Raw genomic sequence first — 21,777 nt, 5'->3', positions numbered from 1 at the left:
GTCAAAGAGTTGCTGACTGTAAATAAAGAGTGGGTAACGGGGTGAGTCACATACTCTTCACCAATATTTCACAAAGTCCGTGCTTTGGGGTGTGCAATAGCAATATGTGTTGTGTCAAGAAAAAAGCATGTTCTATACTCAAGTAAATTGGCAAAATGCTGAGTTAACAAAATTAGACTTCCCTTAAATGCATATGGCAATACGAGTAATGGCTTGCTAAGAAGGAGGTATAGAGAGCATCATTTCCCCAACTCTTAAATTTTTATAGGGATCATTCTGCTAAGCCAATGTGTAGAACACAACTTCTCAACACTAGTCAAGGAAAAATCTCTTGGGAAACTCCTTAAAAATACATATTAATGAACTCACCTCCATAGCTTCTGATTAGAAAGTCTGGAGTGGGGTTAAGGAATCTACTTTTTAAAAAACTCCCTGCTGTCACCCTGCCTCCAGGCAGCCCAGAAGAGGAACTGACCCTCCCACAACCCCCTTCTCTCTTTCTTTCCAACCTATTCTGTAAAAAATGACTCCTACAAAGAAAGGTAGCCAAAAAGGGAGGGATGGGGGTGTAATTCTGCCACAAAGGAGATGACTAGAAAGTAGAACATCAACATTTATAAACACTTCCATTGCGTCAACATAAAGAAGCAGGGACCCCAGGCACTCAAAGAAATCTAGAATTTTCTGTTTATAAATAAACAAACAAACAAACACAAAAAACATTCTTGGGAACTCTCAATGTAATTGTTTACACTAGCTCAAGAAAGCTATCTGGGCTGAAGGAATAAGAGATATCCAGTAACATATCTGAGGAAGTTATCTAGAAACATAATGAGGACAAAGATTCATCAAACAAGCATAGCATAACAGTTGTCTGTATATCTGTTATGCTTTCAAAAACCTTCAGATAGTTGAAAGTCAATGTGGATGAAAGCTAATGATTTGATTATCATAAAATATAATTAGGCAAAAGTAGTTGTAGGCTCTACATATAAAGAAATTCAAACTACCGCCCCATAGAATTAGTGGTAATCTGACAGATTTCCAAGAATTCCTAACAGAACTTTGAGGCAGTCAGATTAGAGTTTTTTAAATTTACTTAGAATTCATATCTAACACTATGGGGATATTTGTGTTCTCCATGTGCCTGTTTGAACTTTGATCTAGGAACAAGTTCCCTAACTAAGAATTACTTGAAGATCAAAACAAACCTGAGAATATGCTGATCTAAGAGATGTACTGCTAAATCTAATTTGAGAGAGATTGTCTGAGACCATTTGGAAACAGCATTTTTTCTCTTGAACACTCTAACTCGGAAGAAGTCAGCAAAGAGTGAATGGTTACATATATTTCTACTTTTACTGTCCGCTTTAACACTTTTATGGTAAAAAATAAAAGGGGCTAAAAGCATAACATCACTTCCAGACATCTCTTTACCCGCTCAAGCAATTATTCATTTTATATGTCCGGCAGGATGGCATTTGGTTGCAGTCATTCTCTGCCTTTTCCATCACCCCTGGTGAGAGGGAGTGGGAGTAAGGATAAATTAGTCTATGAAAGGCCACCCTTGCTGCAATCTTCCAGACCAAAAAAAAGACTAAAGAGAAGTGGCCATTAAATGCAGCACATGGTCCTAGATTAGACCCTATAAAGAGTATTATTGGGACAATTGATTGAACTTGAATGGAGTTTGTGAATTCAGTGTTCATAAGTGTCCATGATAACTTCCTGATTTTGATCCTTATGTTGTGGTTATCTGCAGAATGTCCTAAACTATTCAGGAGTGGTAGGCACCACATTCAAAACTTACCCACAAATGGTTCCAGAAAGAATGTTTTTGTTCTATTCTTGCAGCTTTTTTGAAATTATTCTGAAATTATTTCTGAGTGTATCTCTGAAATTATTTTAAAAGTAACATTATCTTTAGCATTTAAAAAAGACTACATTCATTTTATTGTTTGCTTTTCTCAGGTTCTCTAGGTAAACTATCAAATCACCCGAAAATAATTTTACTTCTTCTCCAGTTCCTGTACCCCTATTGTTTTCTCTTTTTAAATTTTACTGGCTGATATCTCCAGGACAGTGTTCAACAGAAAGAGATAGTGGACATTCCTGACTCTTTCCTAATCTTATTAGAAATTCCCCTAATATTACCCCATTAAGCACAATTCCAGCTTTAAGAAGTATGCATCATTTCCTATTTTCTTGAGCGTTTTGTTTTTTACCAGGAAGCGTCTTTCAAAAGCTTTTTTCTTCATCTAGGGAATAATCATATGATTATTACTCTTACACCTACTAATGTCATGTTCGTGTTAACAGATTTCCTCATACTGAATCATCCTTGCATTCCTCTTGGTCATGGTACGTTATTTTAATGTGGTATAGTGTCTTATTTTTAAATATTTAACCTAGTATGTTTGCATTGATATGGGATGACTGCTTGTAAATGTATTTTCATGTTATAGTCGTGTTCCTTCATACCGTTTCTAGCAGAACAACCTCCGTGCAATGGGGCTTATGGGAGGTGGTGTCATGGGGAGATGGAGAGACCTGGTATAGAGTCACACAGAGCTTTGGAAGGTTTCTGGGCCCCCTCCCCTTACTGATTGAGTGACCTTGGAGAAATTATTCCTGCTCTTCTACTTTCTATTTCCTCGTCTGTCCAATAGGAGAATGGACCACAGTGGGTTGTGTGAGGACTAAATGACATCTGTAAATGTCTGTAAAGGCTCCTGTGCAAACACGTAGATACAGAGAACAGGGTAGTGGTTACCAGCGGGGAAGGGCACAGTGGGTGAAGGGGGTCACCTGTATGGTGACAGATGCAAACTAGACTTTTGATGGTGAGCACACTGCGGCGTATACAGAAGTTGGCATATAATGTTGTACACATGAAACTGATATAATGTTATAAACCAATGTTACGTCAGTTAAAAAAAAATACCAGTACAATGTCTGGCACAGTGTAAGCCCACATAAACACTGGGATATTTTATATAAAGAATTATTTTACTCCTGCTGCTTCTCATATTATTATAAACAGTAGTGTTAGAATATACATAAACAGATATCATAGTTTCCTCAGGAGCCACTTAGTGTCTCAGCTTAAATGGTCCCCAGGATTCTGCTGTGATTACCCAGCCCAGAGGAGATTAAGCAGATGAGTTTAGTGAGCCAGCTTTGTATTTGTGTCTTCTTTTATAGTCATCTCATTCCAGAAGAGAGGTTTAAATGTAAGCAGTACGTTCTTCATGAGTGCTACATGGGGACAGGGTGGGGGACTGTGAAAATAACGGAAAAGGAAGATAAAATTTCTTGAACCTCTACTACATACCAGGGACAAACTTAGGTCTATCTGCAGTTAATAGGTGAGGAAAGCTGGCAGGTAGCCTCAAGATCTCAAAACCTGAAGAACCAGCTTGAGAGTGGGTGAGTGTGGGCACTGTCTCTCTATCTAGGAGTTGAGATTAGCTTCCCTTCTTTTCTTCTTACCCATAACCTCTCCAAACAGAGGAGAAGGGAGAGATGCTTTATCTCTGAGTTGAGCTCTTGGCTACTTTATCTCTTAGTGTTCTGAATTTGGGAAATCACTCTGTATAGGGCAGTGGTCATGCTTCTAGGAGTCCTGAGTGTGGAGGAGGTAAGGAGAGTGCTAGTTTATTGCATTTATTCTGCATCTCTTTATTAACACTGCAGAGATGAAAAGGCTGTCTACCACTCGAAAACTGGTAGACACAGAACTGTGGGAGTGCTGAGGAAAAAGAAGTTGGCCTAAAGACATTAGCATTTGTGCTGAACCTAGAAGATTGAAGCTAAATAGAAAAGCAAAACTTGTGGGAGAGAGTGTAGTGCACTGACACAGACCTGGGGCTATATTTTGTCTCTGTCTCTTTCTCGCTGTTGACCTTGAACAAGCTCCTTATGTTTTTCTGAGCTTTAATTGTATTGTCTGTAGAATGAGAGAAAAGGAGCTAATATACATGGGTTTGTGGTGAAGATTAAAGGAGATAATACACTTAGCACAGTGCCTGGCGTGTGAATTCTCAAAGATAATGGCTGTTATTATTATCTGGTCTTCAGCAGTGTTCTTCAGTCTTGCCTCTGTCAATAATCCTTTCCTCAGACCTCAAGTTTCTTTTCTTTAAAACAGCTAAGATATAATTCCCATAACCATACAATTCATGCATTTAAAGTGTAGCTTCAGTATTTTTTAATATATTCACAAAGTGGTCCACCATCTAATTTTAGAACATTTTCATCAACCCCCAAAAGAAATGCCCTGCCCATCAGCAGTCACTCCCCCCATCCCCCGCCACCACTCCCCACAACCAGCTCTAGGCAACCACCAATCTACTTTCTGTCTCTATAGACTTGCCTATTCTGGACATTTCCTGTAAATGGAATCATATGATATGTGATCCTTTGTGACAGGCTTCTTTCACTTAGCATAGTGTTTTCAAGGTTGATCTATGTCAGAGCATGTGTCAGTACTTTATTCCTTTATATGGCCAAATAATATTCCATTGTACAGATAAACTACATTTTATGTACCCATTCACTAGCTGAAGGACATCTGAGTTGTTTCTACTTTTTGGCTATTGTAAATAGTGATGATATGATATGATTTGTGTGAACATGTTTTGCTTTCTTTGGGGTATATACCTATGAGTGGAATTGCTGGGTCTTATCGCAGCTCTGGGTTTCACCTTTTGAAGAACTGAGGGACTGTTCTCCAAACTGGCATTTTACATCCCCCAAGCACCTTATCCTTTCCAATATGTATTAGACTCTGTCTTTTTCATTATAGCCATCCTAGTGGGTGTAAAGTGGTATCAAATTGTGGTATTGATGTGCTTTTCCCTAATGATTAATGATGTTCAGCATTTTTTCATGTGCTTACTGGCCATGTGTATATCTTCTTTGGAGAGATATTCATTCAGATCCTACGACCATTTTGAATTTTAAGTATTTTTATATTCTAGATACAAGTCCCTTATCAAATTTGTAAATATTTTCTCCCATTCTGTTGTCTTTTTTCTTTCTTGGTATTGTTTGTAGCACAAAAGTTTTTCAAGCTTCTTTTCAATGCAACTCATGGAAGTCTATATTTCAGCATTTAACTACTACAAAAATATTTCGGTTGGTAGATTTCCAGTGGAAGAGTTGGCCTTGTACTTCATTGACAAAAGTGAAGTCCTCTACTCTTAACACTTTCCACCACATAGCTCTTGACCTGTGTAGGATCTATCCTCATCTCCTTTCCTTCATCCAGTCTCTTGAAATGAGGGATATATTTCCGAGTCAAGGTCAATCCTACAACTGTACGATGACCTCATCCCCTCTCTCTTCTCCCAGGAACTTGCTCCATCACTTAATCTCCTCTCTTCTAGATGTTTGCCATTTCCCTGTTTATTTTCCCTCAGCCTATGAACCAGCTTAGTTTGCTCCCTCCCATTTTAAGGAAAAGCAAAATTTCTCAAGATCTGCATCCTCCAAATATATGCCTCCAGCCTTAGCCATGATCTCCGCCCCGCACTTCACTTGGAAGATCTACAGATATATCCCAGCTCAGCATGTCCCAAACTGAATTCCCCTCCTCACTCTATGTCTTAGAGTCATTGTGAAAATCAAATGAGAAATACTTGGCATAGGAGGTACAAAACAAATGGGAGCCCTAACGTGATGGTGGGACCATACCATCTCCTGAGGCACCCCTGAGTCTGCAGAGAAAACTGGGTATACGAGAGCTGTGGGAAGCCCGACAAAGTCAGGAGCTCGATGGGGAGGTCTTAAGAACAAGGACATTGGTCTCCTTTCTATAGTATGAGACTTTGTAAAAATTAAAAGATGTAATAAAGAAAAAGTACCTAAGAGGATGGCTGGTAAAATAATAAGCATGGGATGAGAGATAGAAAATAAGCAACAACAAATGCCAAGCAGAAACAATGTTGAAAAACTGATTCTTCTCTTTGCCTGAATATTGCCCATTGCTTGTTTGCCAGCATCCATTTTTTAAAAAATTCTGTAATTGTTTTATCCAAAAGTGTGCTTTTGTTGCTGGTGGTTAGTGGTGATGGTGTTTAAGTTTTGTCATCCTGAAAGATAGTCAGCAGTGGGAATATAAGATGATCCAGGACATCTGTTTTTCAATTTCAATAGCAGTTAGTGTTCCCCAGATGTTAGCTCTGCCAATCTTCAATTTTCAAAGGTCACCTCAGCTTCCAGCCTCCCACTCATGGTACCTCTCTTTTCTTGCTGATCTCAGGCTGACATCAATCCCTGTTTCTCCTTTGAGATTCAGCAGAAGATCCTGATGGAGGAGGATAACGCCCAGAGAGGGGAGCCCAAGGAAGATGGAGTTGGTGATGGGCAACCTGCCGGTGAGAACTCTCTTGCTGTGCACTTCATCCTCAGGGGTTTTCAGTAAATATTTATGGGTACCTACTCTCTGCCATGCGTACTGGGAATGACCTGGCATTTCCCAGCATAACCCAGGAGTCCAGCAAACACCAGGAAGATAGCCCGAGGTTGTAAATCCTAGCCTGGAACGTTGATCATGTGCTCACTTACTCCACTGAAGACATGCTGAAGTTTTGTTTGGACCAGATGCCAAGTGACAGGCAGGCCAAAGCAGCCAGTTGGAGAGGTTTTTATCCAGTGATTCACAGTCATTCAAAAATCAATATGCACACAAAAAGGGGTGGGATGGGATGCAGGGAGAAAGGCATGAAGTTTGAGGTGCTCTAGAAGAGCAGCTGATCCTGCTGTCTCCTTTTGGGGGGAGGGGGATGGGGGTCCCGCTCAGCTACTCCCGTTCTCAGGGCTCGTGGTGCCGGTTAGAATCTTTGTTGTGTGCTCCCCGGCATTCCGTAAAATAGACAGATCCATAACAATGCGTATTTTCCTCATTATTTTTTATTATGCATCAGATGGTCCAGTTACCAGGGGACGGAGAGGAGGTGCTGAAGGCTGTGTTGTGGACCTGGTTTAGTCAACCTCACCAGGATTCGCTGACCACCTCTGCACTGCAACGTCCCCTTCTATTAAGGATGGGTGATTTCAAGCTAGATTTAATTTTTCATTCACATATTCTAACTCCTGTGTCTACGTGCTGGACACAGGAGTTAAAATACAAAGCTCCAGGGTTACTGACGTTTCTCCAGAGAAACAGAACCAACAGAAGACTTATTGATACATGTATATAGAGAGATACAGAGAGAGGGAGAGAGAGAGAGAAAGAGAAAGAGGTTTAAAAGAATTGTCTCATATGGTGGGGGCTGGCAGGGCTGGAATCTTTCAGGCAGACCTGAAGGCTGGAAATTCAGGCAAGAGCTGATTCTGTAGTCTTGAGCCTGGGTTCTGGGGTACAGGCTGGAAACTGATGTAGTGTTTCTATGTTGCAGGCTTGAGAATTCCTTCTTCTCTGGGAAACTACTATCTTTCCTCTTAAGGTCTCAACTATTGGGTGAGGCCCAGCCATGCTATGAAGAGTAATTTGCTTTACTCAAAGTCTACTATTTAAATGCTAATCACATCTAAAAACACCTTCATGGCTACATTTAGTCCAGTGTTTGACCAAACAACTGGGCACCAGAGCCTAGCCAGGCTGATGTAAAATTAACCATTACAGTCCTCTAATCCAAGGGAGTTACGTCTTGAGCAGAGATAGACAATAAAGCAGAAAAGTTGCAATCCAATAACATGAAGTACTTTAGCTCCTAACCAAGACTGGGGATGGAGTTGGGAAAAGCTCTCTGGAACGTGTGCTTCCTGCACTGACTATTGCTGGTTATGAGGAAAGAGGTGAATGAATGTGACATATGTGAGTAACTGCAAGTCGTTTATTATGATTGAAATGTCTCCTCCTTGCAGAGAGAGGGCAGAAGAAACCGTGAGCTACCAGTTAGCAAAATAACTTCGAGTAACCAGATATGACCAGATGGAGTACTTTTTTGTTTATTTGTTTAATGCTAAACCAAGGATTCTGGATTTATTTTATCTTAATGTCTTGGAGGAGTCACCGAAGAATTCTCAAGCATTGAAGTGATGAAATTAGATTTTCAGCATTCAAGACCAATTTATGTAATTATTCAGCAAATAATTTATGGTATCTGTCATGTATGAAGTCCTGTGGGAGGCGCTGGGCGTATAACGGTGAACAACGTAGAAGCGTCTCTGATCTCACAAAGCTTAGAATGATAGGAATGGGGAAGGTGAGGGAATGAGGAAAAAAAGACAAATAAAATAATTACAAATTTTAATTAGTGCTATTGAGAACAGAGGCTTGATTTAGAAGCTCATCATTCCAATGTCTGCCTACTCCTGTTATCCGTGGCCATCACATCTCTGCCATAAGTGCAAGCTTCAAGTACTGAATAATCCCTCAGCAACTGCCCTATACCTCATCCCCTCCTTTCTTGCACTGAAGGTGGGAGCAGTTCGAATGGAAAACAAGGGGTTGATATTTCCAAAAGGATCAAAGCATTCAGCTGTTTACAAAGTCATAGGGAATTTAACATGGATGCTAATAATAGCCCATGAGAGATAAAACTTTCTTTTGGAGACGAGCTACCAGTGAATTATTCATTAGAAGTAATGTTGCTCTCCACCCATATGGATCCTTCAAAGTTGCCTGTGTAAGGAATTCCCCACCTGGATCATCACTTTGATTAACTTGGAAACCAGATGGGATGAGGGACACAACTAGCTTGTGAGACAGGAAACCAATAAACCACATCAGGGCTTGTCTTGATAACATTGCCTGTGAGTGCTCAACAGATTAGGGGAATGAAGAGCGTGTAGGTGATTTTCCTCCACCCTCACTCTAGTTGTTGGGGTCCTCAGACATCATTGGGGCTTTTTGGAGAGGAACCAGACAGAGAGCCACAGAAAGTTCTGCAAGCAGGTGTGGGAGAGAGGGAAGGAAATGCACCCTTTATCATATCCATATTTGCCTTCTTGACGAGCAAATTCATTTCAATACCTGTAACTTCCCTCTTGTGAGTTCTTGGGTTGGAACATAAAGAAGCACATGGAGATAAATGTCCACTTTAATTTTGATTAATTTTCTGGTGTTAATTTGAAGAGCTAATGTGTTATTTATACTTAATATATTTGAATATATGTATGAGAACATAGAGTAAAATGCAAGTACCCAATCAGGTTATTGGAATAAGAATGCATCGAAGACATAAAAAAAGAGTAGGAAGCAAAAATCTTCAGTACAATAATTTAATAACTTAATTTATAGTAGTATAATTATGTTACATTATACTTTATAATATAGTACATTAAACCTTTTATCAAGCTAATTTTAATCTTAACATTAAAGGTATACTGTATCTATCTACCCAAGTTAAAGTTCTGGAGATTCTTATGTCAATCTTATACATATAATACTTACACCTTGGAGATCAACCTCTTGAGATGAACAATAAGAGAAAGACCTTTTGAATAGAGTTTCTTTTTGTTCCCATTTGAGAAACTCAGTAAACGAGTTTTGATTATCTTCTTTAGGCATATTTGTAACTTATAGAAAGGCCTAGTTCTTGTGAACAGACAGAAATTCAAAGGAGTCTAAAGCAAGGGTACTGGTCATAAGCATCACTACCTGTATCTCAGAAATAAATGCTTCAAACAACCATTTAGAACTTTTTGAGCACTGATACTAAACCCCTAGTCAGAAATGGGTGGTATATAGTAATGTTTTACTAGCTCTTTTAACAAGTCCCCTGAGAGAAATTACCCCCATAATGAGAAACATGTAAAATGGTCCAGCAAGTAGCCCTAAGCCCCTGGTGACATAACTGGTTCATTGGAATATGAAGTCACTGAATTTCCAGCTCAACCCTTGACCATAGTATCCAAAGGTACCTGTTTCATATTTATTTCTGTGAGAACCCAGGGTCTGTATCTATGGAGTCACTCTAAGATTAAAACAATGGATGGCTGTCAGGAGTGGGCAGAGATTCAGTATCTTAACTGGGCCCTTAGTGAAAATTCAGTTGAGCAGCCTTTCCTTGGACTGATAGCTTTGTTTAACATGTTAGGAAACAGAATCTGGACTACTTTATTGGAGTCTTTAAATTCTGTGTCTGGAGCTCATCTTTCTCTTTCATCCTACTCCTATATAATCAGTGTCCACTTCCCACATGGACGCTGGCTCTTCCTGTATTTGTCAGGCAAGGAGGAGCCAGTGCAAGTTTAGAGCAAGGAAATGACATAATTAAAATGGTATTAGACATAAAATCTAAAATTCAAGGTCCCATCTCTTCGCTCCCCCCAAATCTCCCCCTAGCTCCCTCGATCTTATCTCCCAAGCCTCTCTCCAGGTACCGTGGGCTCAGGCAGGCCGCATTACTCACCACTTCCCTAACCTGCCTTGGCTTTACCGTCCAGCTGCTTTGTGCATGCTGTCTCCTCTGCTGGAAGGCTGTTCTTTCAGTATGAAGGCCACACACGTTGTCTTCCCTGATAGACTCACTGGGCAGAGATACTTCTCCGAACGCATTTGTATCATTTTCTTTAGATTTTGTATTACATGATCACATTACAGTTATATGCTAGGCAGTAAATTCCTTATATATAGACACACAATAAATGTCTTGTTTCATCTCCACTTCCCACCCATCTAGGCAATATTGTGTGGAACAGAGTAGATGCTTAGTCAATTTGCCTCTCTGTTTAACGTGCCTTATGATCAGAATCTCGGCCCCTGCTCTGAATTGTCAGAAGTCTCTCGTGCAGTGAAGTCTGTATATACCTAGCAGGTCAAACAAACACTTATCCCTGGGGAACATGGCTCCAAAATAAATACATAAATTATATTGTATTATATTATATTATATTATATTGGAATTTGAATTCAAGGTATGAGATAACTGGAGAGATGGTGAAAGTCAGATGAAAGAAAAATTAAAGAGGAGCAACAGAGAAGAGAGAGTTCCCAGCAATATCAAGGATTACCCCTGATAGAGCACTGTTTTTTTCTATGATGAGAAGATAAGCTACAAAGAAAACTCCTTGATTTAAATCTACCATGCAGGAAAAGTAGACCAATTCAGGGTCCTCAAATGATTAGAAAAGTAAACCAGGTAAACACAGCTGGGGTAGGTTAATCTAAGGGGACACACACACACACAGAGCATCCTTTTCCTGCCTGATTCCAATACAAACTCACAGAAAAAACTGGGGACAGGTCAGAAAGAAACATTTTAGTGCAGAAATTAATCAGATGTTCCAAATGTATTTAAATTATTCCCATAATTAGAAAGCCAATCTTACAATAGTTTGAAGGTAAAGAAGCACATGGGGATAAATTTCCACTTTAATTTTGATTAATTTTGTGGTATTAATTTAAAGAGTTAATGTGTCATACTTTATATATATATAGATATATATATATATATGAGAGCATAGAGTAAATTACAAATATCCAATAAGTTTATTGGAATAAGAATGCAATGAAGACATGAAAAAAAGAGTAGGAAGCAAAAATCTTTAGTACCATAATTTAATAATTTATAGTAGTACAATTATATTACATTATACATTATAATACAGTACGTTAAATTGTACTACTATGCATTAAAAATTAGAGTTTTTAATAGTACAATAATTTAATAGTAAATTTGACACTGTGCTTCCTTACAACCAGGATACAAAGGGAAACATTGGTTTACACAGTTTTCCTTAACAATGATTGCAAACCCAATGTGAAAATAGATGAAGATACCTTTTCTAAAAAATGAAAGTACTTGGATTTTTTTTGAGAGAGGAAAATTTATCCTAGTGCTAAATTCTAAAAGGAGTTTATGAAGTGGAACTCAGTGTCTACAAGGCAGTGCAACACAATGGTTGATGTCATTAACGATAGTTCCAGAGAAGGGCAAGCGTGATTAGAAACTACTCTTTTGATGAGTACATTATGCTAAGTGAAATAAGCCAGGCACAGAAAGAAAAAGAAACTGACTGATGTCACTTACATGTAGAACCTAAAAAAGTGGCTTACAACGTATAGAAGCTAGGTGTGGAAAGGTGGTTACCAGGCGCAAGGAGGTGGGGTTGGGGGTGGGAGGGGTGGAGGTGGGGAAATGGGATGATGTTTGTCAAAGGGTACAAAGTTACAGTTAAAGGATAAATAAGTCCAGAGATCTAATGTGACAGCGTGATGATGCTGTGTTGAATACTGGCAATTTGGTGAGAGCCAATTTCACGTGTTCTCATTATACACACGAAAAAGAACTGTGAGAAGGTGTGTTAATTAGCTCGACTGTTGCAATCATTTCACTATGTGTATGTCCATGAAATACTAATGTTGTTTACCTTAAATATATAGCATTTTCATTAAAAAAGAAAAGAATAATAATTAAAAAAAAAACCCCTACACTTTTGAGTAATCCCTGGGTGCTATCTCCTGTGCAAAGAATGGTGCCTGTATTATCACATTAATTCATGAACATATGAGTTGGCTGTTATCAGCCCCGTTTTCCAGAATAGAAGTCTGTTTCTCAGTGAAGGTAAAGAGCACACTCAAATTCCCTGCCTGCTAAAGGGGCTGAGTCAGTGTTTAACCCAGATCTCCCTGACTCTAAAATCAATGATCTTTCTACTGCACTCCTCAAATAAAAACTTCTTGCTTCTTTTTATAGGTATAATATTAAAGAGAACTTTAGTACAAACAGTTGTTCCACAAATTGGACTGGAGTTGAGAATGGCCAAGTTAATAGCTTCCAAAATTTTGGGGGCTATGACTCTAGAGAGAGGAAAAGTACAGATTCAGGACATGAGCTAATCAAATCCAACCAATCTCTGCTAATGAAAACTAATTCCAAATGAAATAATCCATAAATAATTCATTATATGACTGTGTGCAACACTTCCCCTTTTCTTAGCTGACCGAAGTGGCTACAGAAAAGTGCCATCAGCTACCGTAAGCAGTACAGATCCTAGAGGAGGGAACAGGGAAGGAAGTCCTGCTGTGTAGTTTACAACACAATATCCCTGGTGGACAATAGGGAATGGCAGACACAGGGAGGTGTGGCTGGGTCTGTGATTAAGTAAGGGACTTTGTTTTAAAGAACCCAGGAAATGAAAAAAGTAGAAGGAAAGAGCTCATGTCTTTTTCTTTTTTTCCTTTTATTTAAAAAAATAACATCATAACTGTAAAAAAAATTCTGGTAATAACAACTATTACACTAATAAGAGGTGTTAAATTTTGACTGCCTTCTATGCATTTTAAGATGTTGGAGTCTGCATTTCACATTTACTATAACCCTTGTACCTTGCTGATCTCTTCTATCTTCAAGTGGCTGTGGCATTACAAAAAACTGTTGCAAATCACACTAACTCATCAGAAGTGAGGTGTTTTGCTGAGTTTAGTCATTTTAAAAAATCACATTACATGAATATTCTTTGAGCCCCTTCTATGCTTCAGGTCTTGGAGTATGGGTCACACAAATGTGAATAAAATGATCCCTCTAGTTTTCAAGGAGCTTGGCTGTCGTGTAAGAGACAGAGATGTCAACAAATAAAACAAGACAGTGAAGGAAGGTCAGAGAGGATTATTATTATTATTTTTCTTTTGGTCTAGTGATTTGGAATTACTCACTCTACAGATGTTTTCCCTGATATCATTCCTATTTAGAGAAGAGGTGGAGGGGAGCACTGAAGAGTGTGAACTCTAGAACCGTGTTGCCCTGCGTTCAACTCTGCCTCTACCAACTTATTAGCTGAGTGACCTCACCTTTTTCACTTATGAAATGGAAGTAGTACCAGTACTTACCTCAAAGCGTTGTTATAAGATTACACTAATTAAGACTGTAGTATATTTGGAAGAATGCCTGGTACATACAGGAACTCTTGCTCTCAATAACCATTAGCTATATTTTCTTAGACATGAATATTGTCAATCTAACTATGGCTCCCAGGTGTGTTGTGTTGGTAAATGTTCTCCTCAGAGCCTTTGAGGGAGAACGACTGTCTCTAAGATGCCCGTCTACTCAGGGTCTTGCTGATGTCCTTCCAGGCCAGGAAATGTTTGCGCCCATAGTGCTTTGGGTCAAAGTCATTCATTTTTGAGCACCAACTACATGCCAGGCATCATTTTAGGACTACTGTGGCTGTATCACTGGAGAACGCAGTGATACACAGAACTGTATAGAACTGCCTGCATAGAACAAATATTCTAGTGAGACGAGTCAGATAATAAACACAATAAAAAAATACATTTCATGATATGATAGAAGGTGATCATTGTGTCACTAAAAACAATAAAGAAAGCTCACTGGTATATGGAATGCCTTTTTAATTTTAAGTAGAGATGTCAGGGTAGACCTGAGGAACATGGTGACATTTGAGCAGTGTCCTGAAGGAAGTGAGAGAGTAAGTCGTGCTGGTACTTGGAGTGGGGGAAGAATTCCAGCCAGAGGAGGCAGCTAGCACAAAGGCCCTGAGACGGAAGCACACCATCTTGAAATCTCATCTAGGGATGCTGAGGAGGCCATTCTGGCAGGAGCTAGATGAGTGAAGTGAGAGAAGTAGGAGCTGAAATCAAAGAATGGCATGTATTGTCCTCCTGGGCCTTTGGCTTTAGCCCTGGTTGAGATGGGGGTTAAACCACTGCAGGGTTTAAGCAGGGGAGGGATATGCATTGTCTCAGAGTTTAAAAAGGATCGCTCTGGCTGTGCATTGAGAACTGCTTTCATGGGGACAGAAGTAGAAACAGGGCAAGGATAAAGTCAAGAAGTGATGGTAAATTAGGGTGTTAATAACAGTGGAGGTGGTAAGTAGTTAAATTTTGGATTTATTTTAAAAGTAGAGCTGAAAAAAAATTTTTTTCGGATGGATTGGATTTGAAATGTGAGGGAAACAGAAAAGTCAAGGACGACACCAAGGTTTTCGGCCTGATAGTGCTGCAGGAAGGGGGCCCTCTTCCGGGGCCTGAGAGTGGACTCTTATCCAACACTCGGAAATGAATTGTCCGAGGAGACACACATGCTGACACAGTGAGAGACTTTACTGGGAAGGGGCACTGGGTGGAGAGCAGCAGGGTAAGGGAACCCAGGAGAACTGCTCTGCCACGTGGCTTGCAGTCTTGGGTTTTATGGTGTTAGGATTAGTTTCCAGGTTGTCTCTGGCCAATCATTCTGACTCAGAGTCCTTTCTGGTGGTGCACACAACCGTTCAGCCAAGATGCAGTCCAGTGAGGAGGATTCTGGGAGGTTGGTAGGACATGTGGACTGGTGTCCCTTCTCTCCTTTGGACCTTTCCCGTATTCTCCTGGTCGGTGGTAGCTTGTTAGTGCCGTGTTCCTTACCAGGATCTCCTGTCGTAAAATAACTCACGCAAGTTGTCACTGTTTTTGCCTGACCAGGGCGGGCTGTTTCAGTGTTTCCCCTAACAATAGTAGGAAAACTTCAGCTGGGACAGCGTGGTTGGGAGACAGAGGGAGGAAGTGCAGGATATCAGTGTCAGAAATGTTATTTGGGAGAAGCCTGATAGGTATCTAAGTGGGCAATAGCCTGGAGTTCAAAAGAGATGGTCAGGCTGGAGGTAAAATTTAGGAGTTATTACCACATAGGTGATCTTTAGTGCCGTGAGATCACCAAGGGTGAGTGTTGATAGACAAGAGCTCCAAAGTCTGAACTCTGGAGACTCTACTGCTTAGACACTGGAGGAAGAGAAGGGCCCAGCAAGCAATCTTCTTTCCAAAGAAGACTGAGAAGGAGCAAGCAATGGAGTAGGGGGGAAAAACAACAAAAACCAAAACAAACAAACAAACAACATGAGAAAGCTGTGGAAATCCAAATAAAATTGTTTCCAGGAGGAAAAAGTGTTCCACCATTAATTTCTGCTGATAGTTCCAGTGCAATGAGCCCTGAGAAAATGCCCAATTTAAGAGTTTGATCTTGACAGGAGGAGTGCTAGAGGATACAGTAAAAGCAAAAGGCCGATTGGAAGAAAGGAGAAGAGAAAACTTGGAGACAGCTTTCCTTAACAACTCTTAAAGGAGTTTTTCTGTGGCTGAGCAGAAAAGGGCAAGTGGCTAGAGGGGGAAGTGAATTCAAGAGAGTTTTTGGTTTCTAACATGGGAGAAATAACATGATTTTATGGTGACGGGATGATCCAATAGAAGGAAACTGCTGGAGCATTTTAGTGTTGGATTGATTCCTGTATATTTCTGTGGGGAAAAGAGCCAGGACAGGGAAAAATAATTCCTATAAAACACCAAGCAGTTCATAGGTGAGCCTCTCCTCTAAATGAGAAGTCAGATTTTTACTTGCACAAATGAGCTCATTATAAATAAGCTATTTGTTGAGTGCCGAGTGCCACTCATGGTGTCAGGGACTTTGTATACATTATCCAGAAGCTTATTAACCATGCAGTAACATCAGTTATCACTGTTACCATACTGTAGATGACACTGTTGCTAGGAGCTGAAACAACTTGCCCAACCAAAACCATACTGATCATAAATTAGTTTGCACTTTATTGTGCTCTTTCTTGCTGCTGCGAGTTCCTCCAGGGTCAACGACCTTCCTCTTTGTAAGCCCAGAGAATCACCCAGAACTTGGCAGAGGTTCACCCTCCCGCGTGCGGAGATGGACTGAGCGGCCCTGGGTCCAGCTGGTCTCTTTCCGCGGAAGCACCCGCCGTTCACATCAGCATTGTTTTCACTGGTTGCAGCCACCGAGAAAAACACGTTGGAAAATAAACTCCCAAGTAAAATAACTGAAAGGAAAGCAGTCACAAGTTAGTATAGAATCCTCAGCTGAGGCCGTTCGCCAACAGTTTTGCAAAACTGCTTTTCTGACGCATCAGGTACCTGCCCGCGGGCGAGCTCTCGGGAGGAGGCGCGGTCAGCTGGAGTTTCCCAGTAGAAAGCTCACCGTCGGGTGAGGAAATCGTCGCTCGAGGACGTGTACCCTCCCGCCCTTCTCCCAGCTCATCAGGAAAGCCTGCCACAAAGTCTCTACCGCGCGGCTGTAAGCGCGGCCGCGAGAAGCTGGCGCCCTGGGATGGGGCGGCCGGCCAGACCCCTCCTGCAGCAGTAAAAGCCCCAACTGCAAACCGCCCGGCACCTTCACCGACTCCACTGCTGCGACTCCCTCGGCGCCCGCCGCGGTGGTTACGACGGGGGCCGGGGCACGGGCCCGGGCTGCGCGGAGCCCACCACCACCGCGGCCCGAGGGGGACCGCACCCGGCGGCCGGCTGCCGGCCGCGCGCCGCCCCTCCCTCGCCGCGGGGACCCGGCCGCGCCGACGCGCCAGGTGAGGAGGCGGCGGCGGCCGGCTGGGTGGAGGGGGCCGCGGCGGCCCCGCGCGTCCGGGCCGCTCCCCCGGGGCGCTGCCTCCCCCGCCGCCGAGTTGGTCGCCGCGCGTTTGCGCGGCCGAGGGTTGGGGGCGGAGAGGAGGCAGCGGCCGCCGGGGCCGGGAGGGGCGCGCTGACTGCGCACCGCGAGTCCGGAGTGGCCGGACGGCTGCGGCTGGAGCTGCGGCGGGGCCGGGGGGCCGGGGCCGGAGGGAGGGAGGGAGGGAGGGAGGTGGGAGCAAGGGCCCGGCGAGGGCCGGTGGCGCCCGTGGAGAGCGGCGGCTCGGAGGGAAGAGGAGATGGTGAGTGGGTGCCCGGGACGCGGAGTTTCTTGCTTCTCTTGCAGGCTGCAGGGACAAAAGCCCGGGCTGGGGTTAGCAGAGCCCCGGCTGCGCCGCTTTGGGGGCCCCGAACCCCCACAATGGGTGGACCTCGGTTGAGAGGATCCTCGGGAGGGAGGGGCGGGGTGGAAGGGCAGCTCCCAGAACCATTGTAGGGAACAGGCGGGACTGGGGGGGGACCGGAGGCAGCTTTTGCCGAGAAGTCTGGAATACCCAAGAAGAGAGGAATCGGGATCTTGGGGACAGAGCTGCTTTGTCGACGTGGGCGGAGGGAAAGAGAAGGTCCGCTGCTGCATCGTGTGGGCGCGGAATTCAGAGAAGACCCCCTCCCGCAAATATCCAGCTAGCTGCCCTTCTGGTCCACTCCAAGAGTGGAGCTCGCCAGTTTGAACTGTACAGAGACTCTAATTCCCATTTGGCCTTGGATCCCCCCAAAATTTCTGGCATGGTGGTCTCCGCACCCCTAGAGATAGTGGCTGGAAGTAGGGGATGTTTTGTAACCCCTGTTTCACCCGCGCCCGGCATGGCCGAGGCGCAGCTGAAGTGTTTGCTGGTGCATTGAATAACTTAGCTCTAGCAGTCATCACTTATTAAAGCACTGAGGACCTGGATAACTCCCGCCACCGCCAGGAAATTAAAAGACTGACAGGCTGTCCCTTCCAGAGTTGGGGTTTCCTGTTTGAAAGAGCTTCGGAAGTCGAACCTGCTACCCATCTACCTTTCTCAAGTAAAAGCAGGAACTGCGCCCGCAGCCTTTTATGTTGGTAGACTTGCCCAAGGCTGGAAAGCCTCTCCCCTGGCCCTGCCCTCATCCCTAGAAGTCTTCCCTCATCCCTAGAAGTCTTCCCTCTGCAGCTCTAAAGTAGCTCTCAAGGATTCTAGAGTGCACAGCGAGTTAAAGCCAGAGGCAGCTGGGAGTGGAACTAGGAGAAGAGGCATAAAAATGTGGCGTGCTTTTAGTGTAAATATGTCAGCCACATTTCCCTTCATTGTATAAATGTATTAATTACAGATATTTGTTTTCAAGGATTGGACGTGTAACTTTAAGCTTCCTAGTTTGGCTTAATTTAGGCATTTGAGATATGTCTCTGAGATTCTAACATCTGAATTCAGCTGGGAGAGGTCTAAATGAAGTTCACAGTTTCAGAGCGTTGGTTAAACTTTTGCCCCGGGAGCACTTGAATTCTTGGTTCCTGGTAGGGTAGCAACAGAGCAGTTGGATTTGGGATAAATAAACCTTTAGAGTTGTCCAGTATTATAACAGAATGGCTGCATCCCTGGTACCATTGCTCTCAATTGTGTAAATATTTGTTTCAATAAAGAGCTAAGGGTCCTTGAAAAGTAACAGTTGTGTCTATTAATGATTCTCTCTCATATCTTGGACTTAAGTTATTTAAAAGGTTTTTTTTTTTAAATCGTTTTTGTCTTACATATTTAACATGGAAATTTAAACATCTGTACTTGAGAAAGTCTGTAAAGTCCCCAAAACGTTTGTAACGGGGCGGGGGGGGGGGGGGGGTTTCCTTTCAGAGTGAGGGGGAGTAGAGTTTTTGCTCTTAGTTGGCTAGTGTAGCCTTCACCTCCTGAGGTTTGCAAATCCCAGCCCTTTTCACAAATGGAAAAATGAGATGTTTGGTTAGGAGTAGTCATCATTACAGTCAATTTGCTGGCTTCAATCTGTTTCATGCAGTTCGCAGCTGCTGTTCTTTTGGGCTAAGGAGTTACTTTAGAGGGTGTCTCTTGGATCCCCATTTGAAGTGAGGGAGGAAAGATACGTGGGAAATTTGGCTAAGAGCTTGCTACCCCCATGGTAAAGAAGCCCGGACCAAAGCTGGAACCCTTTAGCAAGCTTTTCCGAAACTTATTTATTGGCTTTTGCACAAGAGGGGGAAGAAAAAGCTGAAGTGATTAAACCCACCACTGGATTTTGCTCTTTTCTTCAAAGCCCTATTTTGAGGTCTGTACTGTGTGCAAAGGTTGATTCTGGAGTGCACTAGGGGAGTTACCGTGAAAAGCGTGATTGCTTTTAAATACTTCTAAAGAGCAGTTGAGGTTATGGTTTTGTATGCTAATTCTCAACCCTTAGCAGGAAGGCAGTTGGTTCTATGAATAACTTGGAAAGACAGTAGTTTTGTACACTGTCCAAGTGGAATACATGTACTTTACAAATCTGACTTTCTGTTAGGTCTTGATGTACTTTACTTATTAACTGTGTAAATGTCATCTATTTGAAACAAAAACAACTTTTAAGTGATGTGCTTTATTATGAAGCCCTGGTATACACCTCCTTTTTTTTTTTTGGACACGGGGCGTAGCTGCTCCACGGCATGTGGGATCTTCCTGGAGCAGGGCTTGAACCCGTGTCCTCTGCATTGGCAGGCGGATTCTCAACCACTGAGTCACCTAGGAAGCCCTACACCTCCTTCTAAATGGAGGTGGGTGGGAGGGGAATTTCCTCCCCAAGGGTTACTGACCAATGTCTGGAGGCATTTTTGGTTGTCCCAACTAGGGGCAGGGGACAATCCCAGTTGCCACCTCGGGCTGGCCTCTACTGGGTAGATGCCTCAGATGTGTGATATCCTACAATGCACAGGACAATGAATTATCCAGCCCCAAACTCTTCACTAGGGTATTACCTTGAGGGCACATGTTAACAAGATTAGGAATCTGAATCTAATTTGGATCTTCAGGAAACCGACTGTGACTGTATTCTTGCTCGACACAAAGAGACCTTTTTGTCACCAGCAGATTCTTTTGCCCTTGGCATTAAGAGTCTTAATATATCATAGATGTGAAGGAACTTGTTGTGTTCAGTGACTTTGAGTTGGCTTAAAATTACAGAATTTTGGAGTGTTACAGTGCAGGGGAGCCTCAGAGGTCACTGAGTTCAACCTTTTTGTTTTATAGACACAAAAACTGAGATGCCCAGAGATAGTGACTGGAAGAGTCTCAGGTGTGTTAGTGACAGATGTTAGTTTTAGATACGACCCAGGCTTAGAGAATTTAGAAACTGATATGCAGGTACATGTGTAAGTTTTTAAAAAATGGACCTGACTCTTTGTGAGAATTTAGAGGTAATGTTCTCTATGAGGAAATAAATAAACTCTTTGATGGGGGAAGGGGAGCATTCGCTATGGTGACTGCAACATATGCCTTGGTGTGTCCGCCCCAAGAAAGATGTAATTCTGTTGTGCGACCTGGGACACTCCACGCCTGATGCCTGCACGTCCTTCCCATGGCAAAGTGGGCAACAGATGGTCCCACGTTCACAGCAGATGCTGTTTTTGAATCCAGGTACAAAACAGAACATTTGAGATTTTTTGTCCCTCCCTGCCTCATGGGTTAAGAGTAGAGGGCATGAATGGATAGGGCTGTCTTGGACAGAAGGGAGGATGAGAGAGGCCTCCTGAATATAGAGTTAAAAAAGGTACCTGGCGTGTAAGGAAATGAGCATGTGTGGGGGCAGTTGTTGGGGTTATTCGTAAGCTGGTGAGTGGATATCTAAGATAAATGTAATATTTGCATAGAACTTGGGTTAGGAATCTGAAGACAGTTCAAGCTTGGCACTTCTTTGGGGGAATAGGGGCAAAATAATAACGGAGGTAAAAGGACTCTCAGAAATCCCCTTCGCTGAATCCACTCACTTGGCTAGGGAGAACCTGCACACCAGACCTCCTAACTCCTGTTTCATTGCACTTTCTTGTACACCACCCTCCACCGCGCCCCTCACCTCCCCCTGCCAGTCTGTACCTTTCCACCTGTTTACTTAATGGGGAAGAAAATAATAGTAATATAAAGTTTTTGTTCATTTCTTGGGAGAGTTTAAAAAGCATGTATTTGTAAACGGCTCTGCTTATAGAAAGGAGTTATCTCCGTGAGCTTTTGGTGATGAGAAGTGTCGTGCACACATGGCTGCTCTCACATTTACATCGCTACGATTACCCCTTAGGCCTGTGATTATGGATTTTAGTTCTGTGTGCTAAGTGGTCTGCCATGGTAGTTATAATCCTCAAATCTGGGAGGTTCTGGCAATATAGGAGCATTTGTTAGCGTGCCTTTCTTGGAAGAGCTCTGAACCTCACTGTGGTAGGTTCTTATCATTTTGACAGCTAGCCAGTGGGCGCA

General features: G+C 42.6%; 1 protein-coding gene across 7 annotated transcripts in view; it reads left to right on the top strand.

Annotated features, from left to right (window-relative positions):
- Positions 1 to 17,137: 17,137 nt before the first annotated feature.
- PHLDB2 (pleckstrin homology like domain family B member 2) overlaps positions 17,138 to 21,777 on the top strand; it is a 107,711-nt gene continuing 103,071 nt past the window's right edge. For 6 of the 7 annotated variants that reach the window (XM_057696237.1, XM_057696235.1, XM_057696238.1 and 3 more), the window contains exon 1: positions 17,138 to 17,271. The gene's annotated coding sequence lies outside the window, so the exon portion shown is untranslated. Of the gene's footprint in view, positions 17,272 to 17,545; positions 17,614 to 21,777 lie in introns of those variants that run through there. The other variant, XM_057696234.1, reaches the window with a different exon arrangement.

This window comes from Hippopotamus amphibius, chromosome 10 (assembly GCF_030028045.1).
Source record: "Hippopotamus amphibius kiboko isolate mHipAmp2 chromosome 10, mHipAmp2.hap2, whole genome shotgun sequence".
NCBI classification, from domain to species: Eukaryota; Metazoa; Chordata; class Mammalia; order Artiodactyla; family Hippopotamidae; genus Hippopotamus; species Hippopotamus amphibius.
The sequence above is the reverse complement of the archived record's forward strand: the minus strand, read 5'-3'. Positions and strand labels throughout refer to the sequence as shown.